Below are 11587 nucleotides of genomic sequence, written 5' to 3' on the forward strand. Positions count from 1 at the left end.
GAGGGAGATACACTCTGTGTCTGACACCGGGAGTGTGTGATGGGACGGTGTGGATGGAGATGCACTCTGTGTCTGACACCGGGAGTGTGTGATGGGATGGTGTGGAGGGAGATTCACTCTGTGTCTGACCCCGGGAGTGTGTGATCCGATGGTGCGGAGAGAAATTCACTCTATCTCTGATCCTGGGAAAATATGAGGCAGTGAGGAGGGTACTTCAAACTGGGGCAGTGTGGAGGGTAATTCACTGGGCGCCTGAACACCCCCCAACCCACCGGGAGTTGCGATGTATAAGTACGGATGGATCTTCACTATTACTTATTCCTGATTTCCAGTGCAAACCTGTCCCAAGGACTGGATCACTAACAAAGATCGGTGTTATTACGTATCCACGTTTGGAACATCTTTGAACACATCAATGCAGGAATGCTCAAACCGGAATTCAAGGCTCTTAGAAATCAATTCAAAGAATGAAATGGTAGGTCTCACACCTCGAGAATATCCCATAGTAACAAAGGAGTCATCACACTCTCCCGGGGTCAGACACAGAGTGAATCTCCCTCCACACCGTCTCATCACACAATCTTGGGGTTAAACACACAGTGAATCACCCTCCACACTGTCTCATCACACAATACTGGGAATCTCCCTCTGTACCGTCCGATCTCACACTCTCGTAGTCAGATACAAAACGAAGCACCCTCCGCACCGTCCCACAACTCACTCCTGTTGTAATAAACTGAGAGTGACTCCATCAATGGTTTTCAAAACTCGGCAATAATGAAATAAATTTAATTTCACAGAACTTTATAGCCCCCTTTCTTGTCGACCGAAACCGTGCATACTGGATTGGAAAATGCGAAGACGGGTGAGATTTTGACTGATCTGGATGAAGAAAAATGGGGAATGACAGTGGACGTAATGTACCTGGGCTTTCAGAATGTCTTTGATAATGTCCCACAAAGGAGATTAGTGGGAAAGGTTAGAGCACATGGTATTGGGAGTAGGGTACTGATATGGATAGAACATTGGTTGGCAGACAGGAGACAAAGTGTTTGGATTGCAGGCAGTGAGTAACAGTGTACCTCAAGACTCGGTCCTGGGACTGCAGCGATTTACAATAGACAATAAACAATAGACAATAGTTGCAGGAGTAGGCCATTCAGCCCTTCGAGCCAGCACCGCCATTCAATGTGATCATAGCTGATCATTCACAATCAGTACCCCGTTCCTGCCCTCTCACCATATTTCTCGACTCCGCTATCTTAAGGAGCTCTATCTAACTCTTTCTTGAAAGCATCAAGAGAATTGGTCTCCACTGCCTTCTGAGGCACAGCATTCCACAGATCCACAACTCTCAGGGTGAAAAAGTTTTTCCTCCAATCTGTTCTAAGATTATTAAGGGATTGGACACGCTAGAGGCAGGAAACATGTCCCCGATGTTGGGGGAGTCCATAACCAGAGGCCACAGTTTAAGAATAAGGGGTAGGCCATTTAGAACGGAGTTGAGGAAAAATTTTTTCACCCATAAAGTTGTGGATCTAGGAATGCTGTGCCTCAGAAGGCAGTGGAGGCCAATTATCTGCATGCTTTCAAAGACTTATGTAGAGCTCTTAAATATAGCGGAGAAGGCAGGAACGGGTTACTGATTGTGGATGATCAGCCATGATCACAGTGAATGGCGGTGCTGGCTCGAAGGGCTGAATGACCTACTCCTGCACCTTTTGTCTTTTGTCTATTGACGTAGAGTTGACGGGAGAAAATGGGACTAGTTTACGGACTGAAGGAGGTTTGAGGGAACAGGGAGGGGGATTGGGAATTGTCTGTAGACTGTTCGAACTTGTCGGGAGGTGATGGTACAATGATAATTTTTTGGGGACCGACACATGTCTGCCGGGGAAGGACAGGGCAGGGCAATAGATTAATTTGCGGACTGTAACGGGGCTGTGGGAAGGACCAGTACCCTGGGATTAGTTTGGTGACCGACGCAGGGCAGTAGTGAGAGCGCGATGCCGTGGAATTAGTTTGAAGTCTGGCACGAAGCTGTGGGGAGGTGGAGCGGCAATGGGATTAATTTGGGCACAGACACATGAAGAGAGTGGGCCTATGGAGTTCCTTTCGTGTCTGCCACAAGTCTGTGGGGAGAGGGTGGGACAGTGTTATTTTGTTGGGGAATGAAACAGATTTGTGGGCGCGGGAGCGTACTTCAGTTGGATTCGTATGAGGACTGAAACAGGACTGTGAAGAGAAAGTGAGTCAGTGAGATTAGTCTGGCAATAGACCGGAGGCTGCGAGGGGTCCCCAGTGTTGCAGCATTAGTTTAGAGACTAACACGGGGCTGTGGAGAACGAGTGTGTTAGTGTGATTAGGTTGGGAACGGTCTCAGGACTTAGGACACTCTTCCTCCCTACGTTTTTACCCGACTCTCTTGTCTCTTGCTCTGCCGCCTCAATTACACACATTCTGTCTACCCCCTGCCATATCCCGTACGTTCCCTACGCCCCTCTGCGTCTCCGTGAAACAGTCTTTCCGCTAAAGCATATAAGCATATAGCCATTTAACAACTACAGTACGGAAACAGGCCATGTCGGCCCTTCTAATCCGTTATGAACGCTTACTCTCAGCTAGTCCAAATGGCCCGCATTCGGCCCATAACGCTTCATACATTTTCTGTCCATATACCTATCCAATTTTAATTTAAGTGGCAATACCGAACCTGCCTCTACCACTTCTACTGGAAGCTCTTTCCACACAGCTACCAGTCTCTGAGTAAAGAAATTCCCCATCGTATTTCCCTTAAACTTTTGCCCCCAGCTCTCAAATCATGTACTCTTGTTTGAATCTCCCCTACTCTCAATGGGAAAAGCCTATGCACGTAAACTCTATCCATCCCCCTCATTATTTTAAATACCTCTATCAATCACTCCCTCGACCTTCTGCGCTTCAAAGAATAAAGACCTAACTTGTTCAACATTTCTCTGTAACTTATGTGCTGAAACCCAAGTGACATTCTAACAAATCTTCTCTGTACTTTTGTTGACATCTTTCCTAATATTCGGTGACCAGAACTGTACATAATACTCCAAATTCGGCCTTACCAATGCCTTGTACAACTTTAACATTACATCTCAACTCCTATACTTAATGTTCTGATTTACAAGGGCCATCATACCAAAACCTTTCTTCACCACCCTATCCACATGAGATTCCACCTTCAGTGAACTATGCACCATTATTGCTACAACACACAAATGCCGGTGGAACACAACAGGCCAGGCAGTATCTATAGGAGAAGCACTGTCGACGTTTCGGGCCGAAACCCTTCGTCAGTATGTATCCTTTCAGTTTGTCTTGACGAAGCGTCTCGGCCCGAAACGTCGACTGTGCTTCTCCTAAAGATGCTGCCTGGCCTGCTGTGTTCCACCAGCATCTTGAGCGTGTTGCTTGAATTTTCAGGATCTGCAGAGTTCCTCGTGTTTGACTATTATTCCTAGATCACTCTGTTCTACTGCATTCTTCAATGCCCTACCATTTACCATGTATCTCCTATTTGGATTATTCCTACCAAAATGTAGCACCTCACACTCAACAGCATTAAACTCCATCTGCCATCGTTCAGCCCACTTTTCTAACTGGCCTAAATCTCTCTACAGGCTTTGAAAGCCTACTTCATTATTCAAAACGCCACCTACCTTGGTATCATCTACATACTTACTAATCTAATTTACCACCCCATCATCCAGATCATTAATGTATATGACAAACAACATTGGACCCAGTACAAATCCCTGAGGCACACCACTGGTCACCGGCCTCCATCCTGACAAACTGTTATCCACCACTACTCTCTGGCATCTCCCATCTAGCCACTGTTGAATCCATTTTACTACTTCAATGTTAATACCTAACCATTGAAACTTCCTTACTAACCTTCCGTGTGGAACCTTGTCAAATCTATTCAACCTTTCTTTGTAACTCAGTTTCTCAAGTCCCGGCAACATCCATGTAAACCTTCACAGCATTCTTACCTTATTAATATCTTTCCTGTAATTCGATGACCAAACCGCCACACAATACTCCAAATTCCATACTCTCTGGCATCTCTTATCCAGCCACTGTTGAATCCATTTTACTACTTCAATATTAATACCTAACGATTGAAACTTTCCAAGAAACCTTCCGTGCGGAACCTTGTCAAAGGCCTTACTGAAGTCCATATAGACATCATCCACTGCTTTACCGTCGTCAACTTTCCTCGTAACCTCTTCAAAAAATTCAATGAGATTTGTCAAACATGACCTTCCACGCACAAATCTATGCTGACTGTTCCGAATCGGACCGTCTATCCAGATAATTATATATAACATCTCTTAGAATACTTTCCATTAATTTTCCCACCACTGATGTCAAACTGACAGGCGTACAATTGCTAGGTTTAATGAGGTTAATCGCTGTTTTGTCTGTATTGAAACTTTTTAACCCTCTTTGATAGAAAAGCGGCCTCTGGTCTCCTGTATCACGTGACCTCTGGAACTCCCGTCTGCACTCGTTGCACACCGAAAGGAATGAATTATCCTTGCAATCATGATCGCAGATTCATCTGCGAGAGGTCTGCACCTTTGTGCCCGGCTATTGCTGAAAACATCCAGGGTCTCTGTTAACAGCCCATGGGGGCGTCTGAATTACGTGTCTATTATCTCGTTCTTCTCGTTATCTCTCTTCCACTCTCCCTCCATCCATCATTCCCTTTCCCACTTCACCCTCACTGCACCTCCCTGCTACTCCATTCTCCAGATAACGACAAACATCTACCATCAATCCCCTTCTTGTCATTCCGCCATCCCTCCCCGCACTTTCCCAATCACCCTAGCTCTCACTCCACCCCTCTCCGCCCACTATTTCCTCGCACATTCACCTCCCACACTTTCTCCGCTGTCTCTACCCACCACTTTCCCCTTTCTCCTTCTTTCTCCCCTACCCCACTCACACTCCCCCCCTCCCCGTTCTCTCTACACACTCCGTCTCCCTGCCCGCTCTCTCTCTTTCTCCTTCTCACCCACTCTCACCTCCACCCTGAGCCGTCTGGTTGTCGATACCCAGAACCTGGGTAAAGGTCTCTGTCTCTGCCTCTCCTGTGTTTCTGCAACGCTGTAAGTTTAGTACTACGCTCCTGGGAATAAAGTACCAACCTTCCCTCCCTCTCTCCATAACTCAGTCCCTCGAGTCGCTGCAATATCCCCGTTAATCTCCCTCTGGGATCTTTCCAGCTCAGTGGCATTTTTCCTGGATCAGGGCGACCAAAACAGAGTGCGGCCTCTCTGACGTATTGTACCACTGGAACGCGAGCTCCCGACTCCTTCACTCAGTGCCCTGAGTGGTGACGGCCAGCGTGCAAATCGTCCAGTCCACTCCGTGGGATGTTTTCCACCCGAATCGCTATTTGCTTTATTATCTGAAACTAATACGGCCTAGAATTTGTTCTTTTGCTGCATCAGTGCGGCGTAATTTAAAATTAATGTAAATTAGAAATATTAATGAATACCGCAAACACGCCGCTGATTTGTTCAAAGATAACAATTAATGTAAAATGCTAGATATTAATAAATACAGCAAAAATGTCGAGTTAGTGCGTTCGAATATCTGATGGTGTAGAGGAAGAAGCTGTTCCTGAATGGTTGTGTGAGGGGATTTTAGACTCCTGTGACTCCTCTCTGATATAGTAACGAGCAGAGAGCCTCTCCAGTGTGGTGAGGGTCCTCCGTGATGGATACCGCCTTCCCGAGGAGTCGTCTTATGAAAATGTCCTCAGTAGTGGGAGGGCTGAGACTGTCAGAGTGTTAGTTATAACCCTCTGAGGCCTATTGCGATTCTGTTCGTTGCAGCCTCCCCACCAGGAGGCGATCCGACGAGACAGAATTATCTCCATCGTACATCGAATGAAATTTCCCCATCTTCAATGGGAGCCCTCATCTGTCAAACTCCTAACGCTGTGTTCCCTTCTGTAACGAGACAGCTATGGATGGTGCTGAACACAAATGCAGAGTGAAGTCCGGAACTGACTCAGACTCAGACTCGAAATAAACTCGACGGCAAGAAACCAATCGAAGGACAGCACAAACAGTGGTACTGGAAACGCAACTCTTGCGATTGAGCACTGAGTGCTCAGCTAGTGCCCTTTAACGATAGATTTCCATAGCAACGTCTGGAGTTAATACTTGCATCGACTCGAAGTAAACTAGACGGCACCAAACCAATCGAAGGACATCACACACAGTGGGACTGGAAACGCAACTCCTCCGGTTGAGCACTGAACACTCTGCAAATCTCTGGTGAGACCGCGCTTAGAGTATTGTGTTCAATTCTGGTCACCTCGTCATAGGAAGGACGGGAAGCTATGGAGAGGGTGCAGAGGAGATTTACCAGGATGTTGCCAGGTTTGGAGAACAAGTCATATGAAGGAAGGTTAGCAGAGCTGGGTCTAAAAAATTATGAGAGAGATAAATAGGGTGGATAGTCAGTACCTGTTTCCCAAGGCACCAATAGCAAACACCGGAAGGCATATGTACAAAATTAAGGGAGGGAAGTTTAAGGGAGACGTCAGGGGTAAGTTTTTTACACGGAAGGTTGTGGGTGCCGGGAATGACTTGCTCGGGATGGTGGTGGAAGCTAAAACATTAGGCGTATTTAAGAGCCTCTTGGACAAGTACATAGAATAAAGAAAAATGGAGGTTTATGGGGTAGTGTGGGTTTAGTATTTTTTTTAAGGATTATATGGGTCAGCACAACATGGAGGGCTGAAGGGCCTGTACCGTGCTGTAGTGTTCTATGGTTCGGTGGTTCTATTGAGTGCTCAACAAGAGGCCTTTAAGTACAGACTTCCAATGCAGGAATGTGTCAGGGAATAATTGCCAGTCTGAGTCCTGTAAGGAAAGTGACGTCACCGTACTCTGGGAAATGGAGTTGCGGGAACTTGCCTGCCTGCCCTGTTCGGTCGAACACATAACACCTTCGTGTTTGCATGACCGTGCAGGGCCCAATGTAGATCCTCTGATTTACTGACAGCCAGGAACCCAGGAACTTCAAATAATTACATACGACGTAGCAGCCGAATTAGACCATCGAATCTGCTCCCCATTTCATCATGGCTGATCCATTTCCCTCTCAGCCCCAAATCTCTCGGCATCTCCCTGTCTCCGTTCATCCCCTGACTAATCAGGAATCTATCAAACTCTGCCTTCAATATACCCAAATGTCCGGGTCTCTACGGCGGCTTGCGACATTCAATCCGGCAGATTCACCACGCGTTGGCTGAGGAAATGCCTCCTCATCTCCTTTCTGAATGATATCCCTCTATTCTCAGGCTGTGTCCCCTGGTCCGAGACTCCCCTACAATAGGGAACATTCACTTCACATCCATTCCATTACAGGCTTTGACTATCCGGGAAATTTCAATAAAGTCATCCCTCATTCATCTGAATTCCAGCAGGTACAGGCCCCGGAGAATCACACTTCCTTCATATGACCAGCTGTCCAATCCTGGAATCATTTTCCTGGACCTCCTTTGAATACATTTCCATATGACCACATATTTCATTCGATAAGGGACCCAAACTGCTCATTAATCTCCAAATATGTCCTCAGAGTTCCTTATTGAGACAGAAAACTCCATCCTTGCTTTTAGATTCTAGTTCTCTCGAAGTTAATGGGTGGAGGTGAACTACACATGAGGTCTGACCGCGAGTGCGTAACGGGACGAAGAGAAAGTAGTTTCACTGTGTGTCTGTACCAGGGAGAGTCTAGTGGGACTGTGTGGAGGGGTGTCTGACACGGGAGTGTGTTGTGGAGAGCGTGACTCATTGCCTGATTCGGGGAAAGTGTGATGGGATAGTATGAAGGCAGCCCCGCTCTGGGTCTGACTGACGGAGTGCTAGACTCATATAATCTTGGCGTTGGGACAGACTCTGATCAGAGATCGGGAGGGGGGGAAATTAGTGCATTAGAAACCAGCGCCTCGCGTTTCTGTGAACAACAATCAGGGTATCAGAGGCGGATAGACCCGATGCGATAGCGCAAGGTACCACGAATTCAATATAACCGTAAAACAAGCGATACATCGTCAAACTTCACTCTTTATTCATAGCATGCTATGGGGGGAGTTACAGACTGATCTCCCAAAGAGACAGTCCGGACACTGCCCACCCCCGAATACAATTCCACACAATTTATAACATTGATCATTACATGAAATATTTTAATTACGCGAGTTAATACAGTTTTAGAATAGTTTCGATCACATGCCAAGATACAATAAGATATAAAATAATTTTTGGTTTGTTATTATTATTTTTGCCAAGGCCAGCTACTCATAAATCTCCAAATGTGTCCTCAGAGCTCCTTATTGAGACAGAAAACTCCATCCTTGATTTTACATTCTAGTTCTCTCGAAATTAATGGGTGGAGGTGAACTACACGTGAGGTCTGACCACGAGTGCGTGACGGGACGAGGAGGAAGTAGATTCACTGTGTGTCTGTACCATGGAGAGTGTGATGGGACAGTGTGGAGGGGTGTCTAACCACGGGAGGGCAGTTATCAACTTAACTCGCCCATATTGGCACCTTCACCGACACTTCCCCCTTCTCTCGAACGTTCTGTCCCGTAGTTATACCTTGAGATGTCCCTTCTATCAATCTATACCCGTATTTAGTTATGCTCAGCACTTTTAGAGAACAATGCCTAGTGCGTCACCTGTTGCCGGGCAGAGATTCTTTCTGACAGCTCAGTAACATAAGGTACCTAAAAGACAATTGATCATAAACTAATCATACCCCTTAATCCATTCTTCCATCTACCTATCCCTCCACCTAAGTTTACCTTTCCCTTCATCATTCTCCCCTTTTAGCATTTCATGACAACCAACTGCACGGTGGTCGAAAAGGACATCAGCATCAGCCTCTCCGTGACAATTCTGCAGCCAGTATTTAGGCAGATCATTACTACGCTACGCACAAAAATTATTACAATGGAAATAATCAGCCCGTTCAGTAGATAAGCCCTCAGGATACTCCTCGCAACCATCCTAACCAATCCGCTCCTGTCTGTGGATCCTGACTGAACTCATCCAGTTGTTACATAACAGACTGGATGGCGTGGGTTACATTGTGGGACTCATCAGTAATATGGGTGATGTATTTGTCTCCGATTATTGCGAAAACCCCTCCCTGCTGGGCCAGCTGGTAATCCACAGCGTACCTGGTTTGCTGTGCATAGAGTCGTAACTCTACCATCGCCCATTTAACGGCCTCCGGGCCTTCAACCGTACTGTTTCCCAATGCCGTTAGCCCGCAAATGAGGCGGTTACGGTTCTTTGCAGCTGTGACTCCTGCCGAACCCCCAAGAGAGAGAGAGTGTACAGGAACCCATTGCCCAGAGAAGAGCCCAGAGTAACGGGATTCCTCCCGTCAGCACAGAATTCCTTACTCACGGCTCGAGCTATCAGTCGTCGCCGAACATGACCCTTCTGGGGGCAGGGAACAGAGAGTGGTCCAATGGTTCCTACAGCAAAGAGTCCTGCCATGTGCAGAAGTTCGCTGATGACACGGCCATAGTGGGGTGTGTCAGGAAGGGACAGGAGGAGAGTATAGGAAACTGATACAGGACTTTGTGATATGGTGCAACTCAAACTACCTGCGTCTCAATATCACCAAGACCAAGGAGATGGTGGTGGACTTTAGGAGATCTAGGCCTCATATGGAGCCAGTGATCATTAATGGAGAATGTGTGGAGCAGGTTAAGACCTACAAGTATCTGGGAGTACAGTTAGACGAGAAGCTAGACTGGACTGCCAACACAGATGCCTTGTGCAGGAAGGCACAGAGTCGACTGTACTTCCTTAGAAGGTTGGCGTCATTCAATCTCTGTAGTGAGATGCTGAAGATGTTCTATAGGTCAGTTGTGGAGAGCGCCCTCTTCGTTGTGGTGGCGTGTTGGGGAGGAAGCATTAAGAAGAGGGACGCCTCACGTCTTAATAAGCTGGTAAGGAAGGCGGGCTCTGTCGTGGGCAAAGTACTGGAGAGTTTAACATCGGTAGCTGAGCGAAGGGCGCTGAGTAGGCTACGGTCAATTATGGAAATCTCTGAACATCCTCTACATAGCACCATCCAGAGACAGAGAAGCAGTTTCAGCGACAGGTTACTATCGATGCAATGCTCCTCAGACAGTATGAAGAGGTCAATACTCCCCAATGCCATTAGGCTTTACAATTCAACCGCCAGGACATAAGAACTTTTTAAAAGCTATTATTAATGCTTTTTGAGATAGTGATTTAGATGCATATCATAATTTTTACTGAGTTAAGTATTGTATGTAATTAGTTTTGCTACAACAAGTGTATGGGACATTGGAAAATAGTTGAATTTCCCCATGGGGATGAATAAAGTATCTATCTATCTATCTATCTATCTATCTATCTATCTATCTATCTGTCTAGGTAGAGTAGCGATGGCCGCAGTATAGGTGCCGTTAAACAGGAACACGTATCCGGACTTGGTCCGACAGCAAGAATTCTTACAAAGTTCTATTGTATCTTACCGTAAGCGTAGATTCACAGGGTTAATTCCTGGGATGTCCGGACTGTCTTACGCAGAGAGGTTGGAAAGACTGGGCTTGTACACGCTGGAGTTAAGGAAATTGAGAGGGGATCTGATTACAGCATATCAGATTATTAAGGGATTGGACAAGAAAGAGGCAGGAAATATGTTCCAGATGCTGGGAGAGTCCAGTACCAGAGGGCATGGATTGAGAATAAGGGGTAGGTCATTTAGGACAGAGTTAAGGAAAAACTTCTTCTCCCAGAGAGTTGTGGGGCTGTGGAATGCACTGCCTCGGAAGGTAGTGGAGGCTAATTCTCTGGATGCTTTCAAGTAGGAGCTAGATAGGTATCTTATGGATAGGGGAATCAAGGGATATGGGGACAAGGCAGGGACCGGGTATTGATAGTAGATGATCAGCCATGATCTCAAAATGGCGGTGCAGGTTCGAAGGGCCGAATGGTCTACTTCTGCAGCTATTGTCTATTGTTTATTACTCCTTAGGATACAGGGAGGAGTGGTCTAAATTCCCTGAACCAGCTAACACGAGTTCCATTACAATATCCACATCCATACTGAAATCCCCTTAGAGAGGGGCACGCATTGTTTTTGGATACATTCGCAGGAGAATATTCCCCTGTCTGTCCTACATCGGTGGTCCAAACACTGTTTCTCCAGGCAAGGTATTTCCCGGGGTACCCTGGCGAAAACGCATCCCCATCCCTTTCCCTTGAAACAGAAGGGATAATCCCTGGTGCTTTGGCAGCGTGTACTAGGTACCCGCTCTTCCCCGTTCCCCACTGGATGCCGTCCGCTGGTCCCCAAACACTCAGGGTCCGCGGCATAGTTATCACCTATTCCAGCAGTACAAAATCCCCAGCTCCTCACTTCCCCTCTTTCCCTTTACATTCTGCCCCTGACCAATCCCCCACTATTAGATCACTTCCAGGATAGCTGTAATGGGTTAACTACAAACGGTGCTTCCACAGATAGAACCAAAGGA

At 46.6% G+C, this 11587-nt stretch overlaps 1 long non-coding RNA gene across 1 annotated transcript; it reads left to right on the forward strand.

The window, feature by feature from the left end:
* The first annotated feature begins 377 nt into the window (after positions 1–377).
* On the forward strand, positions 378–4656 carry LOC140722173 (uncharacterized). Its single transcript, XR_012097554.1, has 3 exons — positions 378–475; positions 801–865; positions 4490–4656. It is a non-coding gene; the product is annotated as an uncharacterized lncRNA (long non-coding RNA).
* The last annotated feature ends 6931 nt before the right edge of the window (positions 4657–11587 follow it).

This window comes from Hemitrygon akajei, unplaced genomic scaffold, assembly GCF_048418815.1.
Source record: "Hemitrygon akajei unplaced genomic scaffold, sHemAka1.3 Scf000071, whole genome shotgun sequence".
Classification (NCBI taxonomy): domain Eukaryota; kingdom Metazoa; phylum Chordata; class Chondrichthyes; order Myliobatiformes; family Dasyatidae; genus Hemitrygon; species Hemitrygon akajei.